The 14,995-nt window shown below is 47.0% G+C and overlaps 1 protein-coding gene across 2 annotated transcripts in view; it reads right to left on the bottom strand.

Moving 5' to 3' along the window:
* Nucleotides 1–14,995, bottom strand: part of ADPRS (ADP-ribosylserine hydrolase) — a 692,814-nt gene that overhangs the window by 191,036 nt on the left and 486,783 nt on the right. The window lies entirely within an intron of this gene.

The raw sequence follows: 14,995 nt of genomic DNA, 5'->3' as shown, positions 1-14,995 counted from the left end.
AGACATTACAGTCTAATAAACATCTCTAAGTATTTTTTGCACTTCTCTTATATACTGCGACTGTACTTCAGCAGTTCAAAAAAATGTACTGTCTGCTGCTACTGCTTTGCACTGTATTATATTTTATCTGTTAGTTGTAGGGCTGTTGTAGGTAGTTTGTATGGTTTTGTTACACTTGGGCTCCAAACCCATTCTACATTTAGGTGTTTTTCTGCACCCTTGTGGCAGAAGTGTGCTGATCTAACTTGTCTGAGTTGGGGATTGCTTGTGGAAGACGTATTGTGTTCTTTCCCGATTGGTAGTTAGCTTAAAAAGTACAGTTGTGTACCTACCATAAATGTAGATGTTCGAGTGTATTCACTGTTGCAGTCATTACAATTGGGTTATCCTGCTGGCAGGCTACCCGCAGTCGGCCTGAATTCCAAAGTCTAGGTCCGGCGTTGGTTGCTGTCGCCTCCTCCCTGACATCAGTGCGCCAGGGGTATAAAAGATGCAGCCGACACCAGTTTCTTCAGTTTTTCTTGCCCCAGATGTCAGGTGCCCCCAAAAGGGTAGGCTAAAAATATGTCAATAAAGCATGCATACACCAAGTAAAAAGTTTCCTTCATCTACAAGCAAATACACCACATAGGTTGTATAGACTAGAGAAGTACAGATAAGGTCCAGCAAAGATAAAGGGGGGTAGTGGGTGGGTAACCTGGACTGCAACAGTGAATACACTCGAACATCTACATTTATGGTAGGTACACAACTGTACTATGTTTATCGTGTTTCACTGTGAAGTCATTACAATTGGGCTGAATACCAAAGCTAAGGTTGGGTGGCTGGAACTAAACAGAATTAGGAGCGGCTATGAGTCCCTGCAGAACTGCAGTGGCAAAGCCTGCCCTTGATATGGAGTAGAGTGGTAAGTGGTAGTGCTTTGTAAAAGTGTGCACTGAACTCCAGGTTGCAGCCTCTAAAATGTCTTTGGTTGGCACTCCTCTGAGGAAGGCTGCTGTTCTGGTTGAATGTGGCCTAATGCCCTTAGGCACTGATTTGCCATGTTGTGAATAGCATAAACGAATGCAGTGACCTATCCACTTTGAAATAGTCTGCTTTGAGATAGCCTTTCCTTGTGATCCTGCAGCATATGCTACCAGTAATTGCTCAGTCTTTCTGAAAGCCTTGGTTCTGTCCAAGTAGAATCGCAGCTGTCTGTGTATGTCCAAAGAATGCAGAAGTCTCTCACCCTTATTCTGTGGGTTTGGATAAAAGGTAGGCAAATTAATAGTTTGGTTGAGGGCCACACTGGACACTACCTTAGGCATAAATGTGGGGTTTGTCCTTAGAGAAACCCTGTCTGGATGGAAAATAAAAGGTTCCACAGCCATGAGTGCCTGTAGCTCTGAGACTCGTCTTGCAGAGGTTAATGCTGGGGGCAGAGCTGTTTTCCATGATAAAAATTTTATATCAGCTGTAGCAGCTTGCTCAAAAGGAGGCAGAGTGAGTTTTTCCAAGACATAATTGAGGTATCATGCAGGTATTGGTGATCTCCTTGGAGGCCGTAAGTTTTTGGCTCCTCTGAGGTACTGCCTTAATAATGGATGAGAAAAAATAGGTGGCTCTGAGTTGTAATGAGGTGAAATGGCAGAGGCATGAATCTTAATTGATGAAAAGGATAGGCCTTTGTCCAGCATCTCAGTTAAGTATTGCAAAATCTGAGGGATATTTGGTACAATCATGTGAATTCCTTGTGCCTGGTTCCAAGCACAGAATCTCTTCCATTTTTCTGCATAATATTTTGTGGTACTGGGCCTCCTGGCCTCCAAGATAACATCCATCACTGCTTTAGACAGAGGTGTGTTTTGAAAAGCTACATTATTATTGTTTTGTTGGGTCAGTAAGTGAGGAATTTGAGGTAATGTCCATGCTGGGCATTGAGTCAAGTTCCTCAGGATTGGGTACCAGTGCTGGCGGAGCCAGTTTGGGGCAATTAGTATCATTTTTGGCTTCTCATGTCTGACCTTTAGGAGTACCTTGGGGAAGAGAGGCAGTGGAGGAAAGGCATATACCGTTAAGGTTTTCCAGCTGAAAGATAGAGCATCCACTTTCCATGCTTGCTTGTGATAAGTCCTTGGGCAGAATCTCTGTAGTTGGCAGTTGTGAGGGGAGGCAAATAGATCTATGTCCGGGCATCCCCAATTCCTTGTTATCATGCTGAAGACTTGTGGATCCAATTTCCACTCGTGGGGATCCATGAGGTTTCTGCTTAGTTCGTCTGCCAGAGTAATCATCTTTCCTGGCAGGAATTGTGCTTGCAGATGTACTTGGTAAGTCAATGCTGTGTCCCACAAAGTCATGGCTAGTCTGCAAAGGGGGTAGGAATGTGTGCCTCCCTGTTTGTTTATGTACCACATGACTGTAGTATTGTCCGTCTTTATCAGTAATTGTCCTGGATGAAGTAGGCTGTGAAGGCATTTTGAACAGCTAGCATCTCTTTTTGATTGATATGTAGATGCATTTGGATTGCGGACCATGTGCCCTGAATACATCTTCTTGCCATGTGTGCCCCCCAGGCATAATCTGATGAATTTATTGTCAATGTCTGCCTGGCTGGGGGTATGGTGAATGGCTGCCCCTTGTTGTGGTGAAAGGCCTTGGCCCACCATCGAAACTCCTGTTGCAGGCAGGGAATGAGTGCAGCCATTGTTTCCAGGCTGTGGCAATGTTGAGTCCAAACACTTTTTAGATACCATTGTAGTTTCCTCATATGCAGTCTTGCATATGGAATTAGCAGAATGCAGGATGCCATGAAGCCCAAAGCTGGCAGAATTTTTCTTGCAGATAACTGGGTCTTTGTTGCCAACATTTTGAAATAAGTAGTCAGTTGCCTTTGTTTACGGTGGTGGTGCTGCGGTAGCATTGTCGCCTCACAGTAAGACGCCGTCCCGTTCGATTCTCAGCTAGAGTGTCTTCTGCGTGGAGACATGCGTGAATGGGTGTGCCTTCGTTGGAGGTTGCGTGTCAGGGCTGGCAACTTGGCACGTAAAAATCAACTGCCAATCATTAGTGGACCAGAGTTCCACTGTGGCGACCCCTAACCGGGAAAAGCCGAAAGACACAACAACAACAAGTCAGTTGCCTTTGTTTGTCTGGCGTGAGATAAGCCATCTAGGCAGTTGTATTTAAGCTTGCACCCAGGAATATTATCTCTTGAGAGGGTACTAGTTTTGATTTCTTTTCATTTACTGTGTACCCTAGGCATGTTAGTAATTTTTTTACAAACACCAGATGCTGTAGTAGTATGTCCTTGTTCTCTGCTTGAATAAGGCAGTCGTCCAAGTAAGGATATATTTGTATTCCTCTTTGTCAGCAAAATGCAATTACTGGTGCCAGGCACTTTGTGAAGACCCTGGGTGCAGTATATAAGCCAAAGGGCAGTGCAGAGAATTGGTAGTGCATCGAGTCAGCTATGAATCTGAGGTATCTTCTGCATGACTGTCTGATTGGGACATGCAGGTATGCCTCTTTTAGGTCTAAAGTTACAAGCCAAGCCTTCTTGCCCAGCATGGAAAGAAGCTGCTGCAGAGTCAAAATTTTGAATTTTGGAATATCCAGGTATGTGTTTAGAATGGATAGGTCCAGTATTGGCCTCCAGGCTTTGTCCTTTCTGGGCACCAAGAAAAGTCTTGAGTAAAATCCTTGACCTTGCTCTTGCTGTGGTACTTGCTGAATGGCCCTCATGTCCACGAGGGATGATACTTGCTTTTGTGCCTCTGCCCATTGATTTTTTGGCAGGTCTGGCATACCGTTTGTCCTTGGCAGGGTGTGAAAGTGGAACCTGTAACCTTGTGATGCTATGTTCAAGACCCATTTGTGTCCTGGGTGATTAGGTGCCAGTTTTGAGAAAAAAGTGCTAGTTTTCCCCCTAAAGGAGCTGCCAGAAGATAAGTGCTTGGCGCTGGCAGGGGAAGTTATTGGGACTGCTTTCTGTATGGCTGTGACTTGTCTTCTCCGCTTTTGGAGGTAGAAGCACCCCATTGTTTATACCTGTATGAGCCTTGGGGCTGGGATCTTCCTCTAAGGTGTCTGTATCTGCCTCTTTGTGGCCTGTCCGACACTGGAAAGGACCAATTTTTTGTAGGGCAGTGTCTGCTAAATCTTGGAGGCTGTACCTGTAAGAAATCCTTGACTGTTTGCATAGATTTGGCTTTGTCCTCCATTTTCTTCAACACCTCTTCTGCTTTAACACCAAACAAGGTATCATGCTGTAATGGAGCAGCTAATAATTTTGCTTTAACATGATCAAGCAGATTCTGTTCCTTTAACCAAGCATGCCTCCTAATAACAGAACCCGTAACAGCGACCCTGCAGGAAGCCTCCAAAGAATCAAAACCACATTGTAAAATATGCTTTCCAACTTGTTCAGCTGCATGCAATAAATCCTGCATTTCTTTATTTTCTGCACATTGAGAATTTGTCAACATTTTCTGTTTAAGCAGTGACATAATGTATTGCTGAAATTTAAGCATATGAAACTGATAATTTAAAGCCCTTATAGCCAAGGTAGCAGAAGTGTAAATCTTTTTTTCCCATCTGTCCAGACCCCTGGAATCTCTGTCAGAGGGGGGGTAGGGTTTTTTGCAGTGGAAGCCTTGACCCCCCCTTGGGACCCTGAGACGTAGTCTCTGGGTCAGCAGCAGGGTTTTTAAAAAGACATTTGTGGGAAGTCTGAAACACTGTAGTATCTGTCTGGCTTAACAGGAGCTGGAGGTAAGGAGTCAGGAGTCAGACTGGACTCTGAAAATACATCATCTACAATGTCTAGCACAGGTGGAATAGCAAGGGGCCTGTGCTGAGGCAGTAAAAGAAAGTCTCTGAGCCTTTTCTTAGATTCTGAATAATCTTGGCATTCCCAGTGGAAATGCTCCCTCATGGAATGCAGTGTTTCCCCAAAAGAATAATCCTCAGGAGGAGAAGCTGAGGGGATAGATTCTTCAGCATCAGAATCCTCATAAGGAGGAAGAGAGTATTCCTGATCAGAAGAGGAATCAGAAGAAATGGAAACCTGATCTGAAGAATCATATTCTATCTCTTGCCTAGGCCTCTTGTCTGGAGGGGGATGAGAACCCCTGATCAAAGTAATCAGGTCTTCAGCCATTTTGAGCATCTGTTTTTAGGCATGGAGGCCTGTCCATGGGGCTGTTGCACTTGTTTCTTTGTCTTTAAAGCTGCTTTAGTCTTTGCCTTTGAAGCTGAAGTAGTTTTAACATATAATTGTGTAGGCCTGAAAACGCCCTCAGAAGCCGATGCCTGCTCAGCGGCGCTGGACCCATCTGAGGGAATATTTTCCGAAGGTCCAATACCTTGAGTTTCTATAGGCCTGGTTGACTCCATGTGGGAGTCGGTATTGGCCTGTGGCTCTAAAGTAGTGGTCGTCAGGGACTGTGAAAGCGCCTCACTGAGAACCGGCGACTGGCCTAGAGGAAGCCTCGTCATCGGTTTTGGACCTCGGATGCCTGTCCTTTTCTTTGCGTTTTTTATAAACTCCGGTAGTCGGCTGTTCCGAAGGCATTATATAATTAAATCTTCTGCCAAAGTAATGAAATGCAAAATCGTACCGACGCTTAATAGTGCGTTGGTTTAATCTAGCACAAATCCAACAACTAGCAATGTCGTGGTCAGGGCGTAGGCAAGAAATGCAGTAAGAATGAAAATCCTTATGAGGTATTTGCTTTCCACAAGAAATACAATTATTAACTTTTTCTGACATAGGTCTGGAGCAAGAAAAAAGTTTCCCCAACAGGGTACTTAGCTTTTAATGAAGACTTCGGATCTGAAATTCGAACTTGAAAATCTCAGGAGTCGGCCAACCGGCATTTGTGAACTGCTTTTGCTTCGGGCACCGCGCAGCAAGAAAGACTGAAGAAAATGGCGTCGGCTGCACCTTTTATACCCCTGGCGCACTGACGTCAGGGAGGAGGCGACAGCAACCGATGCCGGACCTAGACTTTGGAATTCAGGTCGACTGCGGGTAGACTGCCAGCAGGATAACCCAATTGTAATGACTGCAACAGTGAAACACGATGAAAAAGAAGTTATGTACTCACCATAACGTTCCGTCTGAGTAGGTACTTCATTTGTCTGCAACCTGTGGGTATCGGATCCGAGCCGGCAGCTTCACTAGCTAAAAGATCCGAGCTCCTAGCTCCTCCCCCTACCCATAATCTCCTGCTGCCTACTGTAGTACCTCAGATTGAGTTTGTTCAAAAATTCACACCTTCGATAGAGGGTCAAGTATTGCCTAACCTCATGAAAAATAACATTTTTCAGGTGACCAGGTATCATGATATGGTTAGGGGGCATGGAGGGGGGGGGTCGGTTGCAGACAAATGAAGTACATACTCAGATGGAACGTTATGGTGAGTACATAACTTCTTTATCTGAAGTAGTTACTCCATTTGTTCTGCAACCTGTGGGACAGAGTCCCCAGCTACCTATAAAAATAACCCTGGGTGGCCTTACGGAAGGATATTCCGAAGCACCGCGGAGCCAAAGGAAGCCCTACTCCTCGAAATCATATCCAATTTATAATGGGAAATGAACGTATGAGAAGAGGACCAAGCAGCTGCTGAAAATATGTCGTCCAGAGGAACCCTGGACAAGAAGGCTGCTGATGTAGCAATGGATCGGGTTGAATGAGCATGGATTCCCATAGGAACTGGTTTACCTGAGGACGTATACCCATGGATTATGCACTGAGAAATCCAATTAGCTAAGGTTACTTTAGAAATTGCCTTTCCCATAGCTGATTTGGCGAAAGACACAAACAACTGATCAGACTTGCGAAAATCTTTAGTCCTGTGCAGGTAAAAACGTAGTTGCCTGTGTACATCCAGTTTGTGCAATGTGTAATCCCCTTTGTTCTGAAAATTTGGGAAGAATACCGGTAAATTGATTGACTGGTTAATATTTGACTCTGAAGCCACCTTTGGTAGGAAAGACGGGTTAGTCCTGAGAGACACTCTATCCTTGTGAAAAATTAAGTAGGGGGGTTTCATGCAAAGGGCTTGGAGTTCTGAAACCCTCCTGGCTGATGTAATAGCCACTAAAAAGGCGGTTTTCCCAGACAAGAATTTTAACGGAACCGAGGTGGCAGGCTCAAAAGGTGGACTTGTCAAAGCTTGTAGGATTAAAGTTAAGTCCCATGGAGGAAGCACAGACTTTACTGGTGGCTTCAAAAGAAAAATGCCCCTCAAGAAAGTTTTGCATACCCTTGAAAATGCTACAGATCCCAGTCCATCTCCCACGTGAAAATGGGAAATGGCTGCTAGTTGTACCTTAACAGTGGAAGCGCTCGCTCCTTTTTGAAAGATTAGCGACAGAAATTCCAGAATCGTTGGAATAGGGACTGTAAAAGGATCCAGGCCCTTGCCCTCGGCCCAGATGGAAAAACGTTTCCATTTACTATTGTAAATTTTTCTGGTAGCAGGCTTATGGGCCGCCACCAGAATGGCTTTCACTGGTGATGAGATACCGGGAGTCCTAGCCATCAGAGGAACTGGATCAACCAAGCAGTCAGCTTGAGGTTTAGCACGTTCCGGGTCTGGCATCCTGCAGGATGCGAAATCAAATCTGGAATGGGATCCAGGATCCATGGAGGAACTATACTGTGAGACCGCAGATAAGGGAACCAGATCTGACGAGGCCAGAATGGGGCTATGAGGATAACTTTGCTCCCCAACCGACGTGCTTTCTGAATGAACTTCGTCATAAGCGGGAGGGGGGGGATAAGCATAAAGAAGACCGGGTGGCCAAGCATGCACCAGAGCGTCTCTCGGGGTCTCCCCTGAAGGGGGAAGTATTGCGAAGTACTCGCTGCACTTTGTGTTTGACGGAGAGGCGAAAGGTTCGCAGCGAGGGCAACCCCATACGTGGAAGATCTGCTTCGCAACTGAAGGATTAAGAGACCACTCGTACGGGGTGAGAATCACCCGACTCAGTTTGTCCGCCAATATGTTGGACCGACCCGGAAAGTGCATTGCTACCAGAAAGCAGTTGGTGGATATTGCCCATTCCCACACTCTCATAGCCTCTCGGCAGAGGGGATAAGACCTGGTTCCCCCCTGTTTGTTTACGTACCAGACTACCACCATGTTGTCTGTCTGGATTGCAATAGTCCCTAGAGGGAGAATGTCGTGGAGAACTTGCAACGCTAAAAGCACCGCCCTCATCTCTAGGACATTGACATGCAAAGCGGCCTCTTTGGGGTTCCACATGCCTTAGACGGTTCTGCCCTAACAATGACCCCCCCACCCGAGGCGAGAAGCATCCGTGGTCAACGTGGCTTGGGGTGGGGGAAATACAAAGGGTCTCCCTTCCTGCAGCTCTCGCGAGTGAAGCCACCAAAGGAGGGAGTCCCTGCAAGTCCGGCTCAGTGGAATAGGAGTGTTCAGCAGGTGAAACACTAGTGACCATTGAACTTGAAGAGTCTACTGTAAGACCCTCATTCATAGGCGAGCATGAAGAGAGAGACCGATGGCCGCTGCCATAGACCCCAGTGCCCTCAGGACTAACTCTGCCACAGGAGCTGGGCTTCGAAGAAGGGCTAAGATCTGATGCGATAAGCTGCTGAGCCTGTCCGGGGTTAGGAAGGCCCGAGAGATGCGCGTGTCCAATTTGGCCCCTATAAACTCCAAAACCTGCACTGGTTGAAGGAAGGATTTTTGAAGGTTCACTGATATGCCCAAACTCTGGGCGAGAGTCAGAGCATAATCCTTGCAACACAGAGCTGATGCCTGTTGGGGGCGGCAAGGAGCCAGTCGTCCAGGTAAGGGAACACCTGAATGCCCTGGAGTCTCAGGTGGGCTGCAACCACTGCCATGATCTTGGTGAACACCCTGGGGGCTTAGGTGAGGCCGAACGGGAGAACCCTGAATTGATAATGACTGTCTCCCAGCCGGAAGCGGAGGAACCTCCTGGATCGCCTGTCCATCAGAATGTGGTAGTACGCATCCTTGAGGTCTATAGAGCACATCCAGTCGTTCTCCCGAAGAAGGGGGAGAATAGACTGAAGAGTGACCATCCGGAACTCCTCCTTGGGGATGAACAGGTGCAGGGCGGAGAGATCTAGAATCGGTCTTAAGTCCCCCATCTTCTTTGGCACCAAAAAGAACCTGGAGTAGTAGCCCAATCCAGACTGGTCTGGGGGGACGGGCTGGATGGCTCTTTTCTCTAGCAGCTTTGACACCTCTGAAGCTGCTGCCTCCCTTTGATCGGGTGGGACATCGGGGAGGCGCTTGACTTTGGGGGGTAGGTTCATGAAGGGAATGGTGTAACCTCTGGATATGATTCGGAGCACCCATCAATCTGTCGTGATGGACTCCCAATTTGACAGATGCTCCGATAAATGCCCCCCAACTGCCTCCAGAGAGGGACAGTCGGGTAAGCCCTCAGGGCTGTTGCGCGGGCCTGTCCGAGAAAGGTTCCCTAGACCCGAAGTTACGCGGCCCCCCTCTGCCTCTGGGCCGGCGTCCACCTTGTCCTCCTCTGCCTCTAGAGGACGAGGGGTCCGAAGCCGGATGAAATTGCTGAGACTTGCGGAACCACAACTTCTTTTGTCCCCTCTGATTCCTTGAAAAGGATCATTGGGGATTCGAGAAGCGGATCCCGATGGCAGACAGCGTCTTCCCATCCTTCTCGCTTTGGACCAGCATTTCACGTACGGTCTTGCCAAAAAGCGAAGATCCGTCAAAGGGAGCATTCATGAAGGATGCCTTGAAGGGTTCCGTGAAATCGCAAAGGTGGAGCCAGGCATGACGCTGCAAGACTACCCCGGCTCCGCTAGCCCTAGCGGCTCCCTCCATAGCATGAGAGAGTAGCCGCATGGACGTGTTAGAGATGGACTTTAGAGTGGCCATATGAGTCGCAAATGTGCTTTTATCCACGACCGTCATGGACTCTGGGGGGGGGCTGCAGTGTATTCCTTAATTAAGTCTCGCTGTAGCCTGATAATGTGTGCCATATAGTTCAGCGCCCTTATGGAGAAGGTTGCTGATGCAAACATCCGCTTCCCAATACGGTCCATCGCCCGAGATTCCTTATCCGGAGGATGGACCAAGGAACTCTCCTGTGCGAGTTCCTTCTTCGTGGCAGCCGCCACCAACATGGCATCAACAGGAGACCCCTTAGCCCAGGACTGCCTATCTGCGGGGGGGCTAAGAACTTTGTCGGGACGTCTAGGGATTGGCTCCACGGTGTCTGGCTCTTTCTACGCCCTGGTGGTGATCAAGTCCACCTGGAGGTCAGCCGGGGGGGACACCCAGGAGGTAGACGGGCCTGCCTCAAACACCTCCAGGAACACCGATTCATCTGAGGAAGTTTTTTGGGCAGACCACCCCCCCTCTAATATGCAACATTTCCATGATGTCTCCAAAGGAGACATCCTCGGGGGGTGAACCTGGGGAACCTTCCCCTTCATCCAAATCCGTGTCCGTGGTGAGGAACTCAGGGGAGTCCAAGTGCCTCCTTTTACACTGCCGTTTGAGAGGCACCTCCTCGGTGGGACTGTCAGAGGAGGGCTCGCCCACAGGATCCTGTTCCACTAAGGGAACTAAATTACAGTTTTGTACCTACCATAAATGTAGATGTTCGAGTGTTCACCCTGCTGTACTCATCACACTTGGGTTATCCTGTCGTCAGGCGGCCCTGCAGTCGGCCGGAATTCCAAAGTCTTGGTCCGGTGTCGGTTGCTGTCGCCTCTTCCCTGACGTCAGTGCACCAGGGGTATATATATTGCAACCAACTCCATTTTCTTCAGTTTTTCTTGCCCCAGATGTCAGGTGCCCCCAAAAAGGTGGTCAGAATTAGTACCAAATGGAGTGAACACTGCACAAACACAAAATCCCTTCAGTTATAAGCAAATATGTCAGTAAGGCATAGAAGAGATTTTGCCAGTAGATCAGAGGGGATGGAGGGAGGGTAACCTGGACTGCAGCAGGGTGAACATTCGAACATCTACATTTATGGTAGGTACAAAACTGTACTATGTTCATCGTGTTACCCTGCTGCAGTCATCACACTTGGGTTGAATCCCAAAGCTAAGGTAGGGGGAAGGTATCATAGAGGGTTAGTGGAGGCAATAAGGCCCTGCAGAACTGCAGTGGCAAAGCCCGCCCTGGACTTAGAGTAAAGAGGTAAGTGATAGTGTTTGGTAAAAGTGTGTACTGAACTCCAAGTTGCAGCTTCTAAAATCTCCTTGGTTGGAACCCCCCTGAGAAAAGCTGTAGAGGTAGCTGTTGCCCTGGTAGAGTGGGATCTAATGGTAGCAGGAACTGGTTTCCCATGATGGGTATAGCAGAAACGTATGCAGTGACCTATCCATTTAGAAATGGTTTGCTTAGATATAGCCTTCCCTTGAGAAGCTGTAGCATAGGATACAAAGAGCTGGTCAGTTTTTCTGAAAGCCTTAGTTTTGTCCAAGTAGTAACGAAGCTGCTTGTGAATGTCCAAGGAATGCGGGAGTCTCTCACCTTTGTTCTGTGGATTGGGGAAGAAGGTGGGTAAGTGGATGGTTTGATTTAAAGCTACATTGGAAACCACCTTAGGCATAAAGGAAGGATTAGTTCGTAGAGAAACTCTGACTTGATGAAAAATGAGGAAAGGTTCCACTGCCATTAGTGCCTGTAGCTCTGAGACTCTCCTAGCTGAAGTTATTGCTAGGAGCAGGGCAGTCTTCCATGACAGGAACTGAAGATCTGCAGAGAAAGCTGGTTCAAAGGGAGGTAGCGTTAGTTTTTCCAGAACAAAGTTGAGGTCCCATGTTGGTGTCGGAGCTCTCCTGGGTGGTCTAATGTTTTTTGCCCCTCTGAGGAACTGCCTTAGAAGAGGATGTGAAAATAAAGGTGGACCCGTGTTGTAGTGAGCTGAAATAGCTGAAGCATGGATTTTAATTGAGGAAAAGGAAAGTCCTTTGTGCAACATCTCAGCTAAATACTGTAGAATGTGAGGCATGTGAGGCTGAATTGTGTCTTGGCCTTTAGCTTGGTTCCAGGCACAAAACCTTTTCCATTTGTCCGAATAAGCCTTCCTGGTGCTTGGCCTCCTGGCTTCCAGAATAACATCCAGAACTGCTTGTGAAAGAGGAGCTGGTTGGATGTTTAGTTGATTTGCCGTGCAGCCAAATTTAAAGTTTTGAGCTGGCTGTGAAGAATCTGTTTGTTTTGTTGTGTGAGTAAATGGGGTATTTGAGGCAATATCCATGGTGGGCTGTGGGCCATATTTTTCAATGGCAGGTACCAGTGCTGGCGTGGCCAGTCTGGGGCTATGAGAATTAGTTGTGGTCTTTCCTTTTTGACCTTCAAAAGAACCTTTGTGAGAAGAGGTAATGGAGGGAAGGCATATGCTGTCAGGTTTTTCCAACTGAAAGAGAGAGCGTCCACTTTCCAAGCTTGATGGTGAAATGTCCTTGTACAAAATTTTGTCAGTTGGTAGTTTTCAGGACTGGCAAACAGGTCTAGGTTCGGAAGGCCCCATTTTTGAGTTATCATTGCAAATACTTGTGGATCTAGTTTCCACTCGTGGGGATCTTTGATGTTTCTGCTGAGGTCGTCTGCCAATGTCTTCTTCTGTCCTGGCAGGAACTGAGCTTGTAACTGGACTTGGTAGGCCAGAGCTGTGTTCCATAAGATCATTGCTTGCCTGCATAGAGGGTAGGAATGTGTACCCCCTTGTTTGTTTATGTACCACATTACTGTGGTGTTGTCCGTCTTTATTGCAAGTTGTCCTGGATGTAATAGATCCTTGAAGGCTGTCAGAGCTTTCTGTACAGCTAGCATCTCTTTTTGATTTATGTGCAGATTTCTTTGATCTGCAGTCCATAGGCCTTGAATGCATTGTCCTGCCATGTGTGCCCCCCCCAGGCATAGTCTGAAGCATCTGTTGTGATAGTCTGCCTGGCTGGGGGCAAGGTGAAAGGCTGACCCTTGTTGAGGTGACATGCCTGCGACCACCATAGAAATTCCTGTTGTAGGCAGGGAATGAGAGATATCATTGTGTCCAAGCTGTGGCTGTGTTGAGACCATACACTTTTTAGGTACCACTGTAATTTCCTCATATGCAGCTTTGCAAATGGTATTATTAGTATGCAAGATGCCATGAAGCCCAAAGCCTGCAGAATTTTTCTTGCAGTTAATTGAGTCTTTGTTGCCATTGTCTTGAAATATTGAGTCAGTTGTAGTTGCTTGTCTGGCGTAAGATAAGCCTTCTGGGCCGTTGTATTCAAGCTGGCACCCAGGAATGTCATTTTTTGTGAGGGTACTAGTTTTGACTTATTTTCGTTTACTGTGTACCCCAGGCAGTTTAGTAGATGCTTTACAAAGGCCAGATGATGTAAGAGAATGTCTTTGCTTTCTGCTTGGATGAGGCAGTCGTCCAGGTATGGATATATTTGAATTCCTCTTTGTCTGCAGTATGCAATTACTGGTGCCAGGCATTTTGTGAAAACTCTGGGCGCAGTAGATAAGCCAAAGGGCAGTGCAGAGAATTGGTAATGGGTTGAACCTGCAATGAAACAGAGGTATCTTCTGCAACTTTGTCGGATAGGGACATGCAGGTATGCCTCCTTGAGGTCCAACGTTACTAGCCATGCTTCCTTGCCCAACATGGGAAGTAGCTGCTGTAGTGTTAGCATCTTGAATTTGGGTACTTGTAAGTAAGTGTTTAGAATTGAAAGGTCCAGAATTGGTCTCCAGGCATTGTCCTTTCTGGGCACTAGAAAGAGTCTTGAGTAAAATCCTTGGCCTTGCTCTCGAGTAGGTACCAGTTGAATGGCTCTCATGTCCATGAGAGCTGTAATTTGCTTTTGTGCCTCTGCCCATTGAGTTTGTGGCAGGTTTGGCATTCCTCTTTTCATTGGCAAGGTGTGAAAGTGGAATCTGTATCCTCGTAAAATTATGTCTAGGACCCATTTGTCCTTTGTGACAATGTGCCAGTTGTCTTCAAAAAGTGTGAGTTCCCCCCCCCAAGGGGGCTGCCAAGAGAGTACTGCTTGGCCAGATGAGGTGCAAGTCATTGTGTTTGCCTTCTGGTGGATTGAGACCTGTCTTCTCCTCCCTTCTGTGTTGTAGTGCCCCATTGGCAAGGTTTATACTGGGCTTGTGGTTGTCCTCTGCCCCATGGGCGTCTGTATTTACCCCTCTGTGGTCTGTCAGTGGCTGGAAAGGACCAATTTTTTGTTGGCCAGTTTCTGCTGAAGCGAGGGGGTTATACTTGTAGGAAATCTTTGACTGTCTGCATAGATTTTGCCTTATCTTCCATTTTCTTTAAAACTTATTCTGCTTTAACTCCAAAAAGAACATCCTGCTGTAAGAGAGCATCTAGTAGTTTTGCTTTGACATGATCAGGCAGAGTTTGTTCCTTTAACCAAGCATGCCTACGTATAACAGACCCAGTGACAGCTGCTCTACAGGAGCCCTCCAAAGAATCAAACCCACATTGTAAGGTATGTTTGCCCACCTGCTCAGTGGCGTGCAACCGATCCTGTACTTCTTTCAATTCAGATTGTTGAGGGGAGTGGTTATTCTTTGCTTTAACTGAGAGATTAGAAATTGCTGATACTTAAGCATATGAAATTGACAATTCAGTGCCCTCATTGCTAGTGTGGCTGAGGTGTAAACCTTTTTCCCCCACCTGTCTAGTGCTCTGGAATCCCTCTCAGAAGGTACTGGGTTTTTAGCCATAGAAGCCTTAGCCCCCTTGGGACCCTGGGAGATAGTCTCTGGGTCAGCTACTGGGCTTTTGTAAAGAAATTTGTGGGAATCAGGCACTCTGTAGTATCTGTCAGGCTTAGCCGGAGCAGGAGGTAGAGAGTCTGGGTTGAAACTGGATTCTAAATAGACATCATCCACAATGTCCAAAACTGGTGGGATTTCAAGTGGTCTATGTTGAGGGAGTAAAAGAAACTCTCTGAGCCTTTTCTTTGAATCAGAGTAGTCTTGACCTTCCCAGTGAAAAT

The sequence above is a fragment of the Protopterus annectens genome, chromosome 1.part2 (genome assembly GCF_019279795.1).
Source record: "Protopterus annectens isolate FY-2018-M chromosome 1.part2, PAN1.0, whole genome shotgun sequence".
Classification (NCBI taxonomy): domain Eukaryota; kingdom Metazoa; phylum Chordata; order Ceratodontiformes; family Protopteridae; genus Protopterus; species Protopterus annectens.
This window is presented reverse-complemented; position numbering and strand designations above follow the sequence as displayed.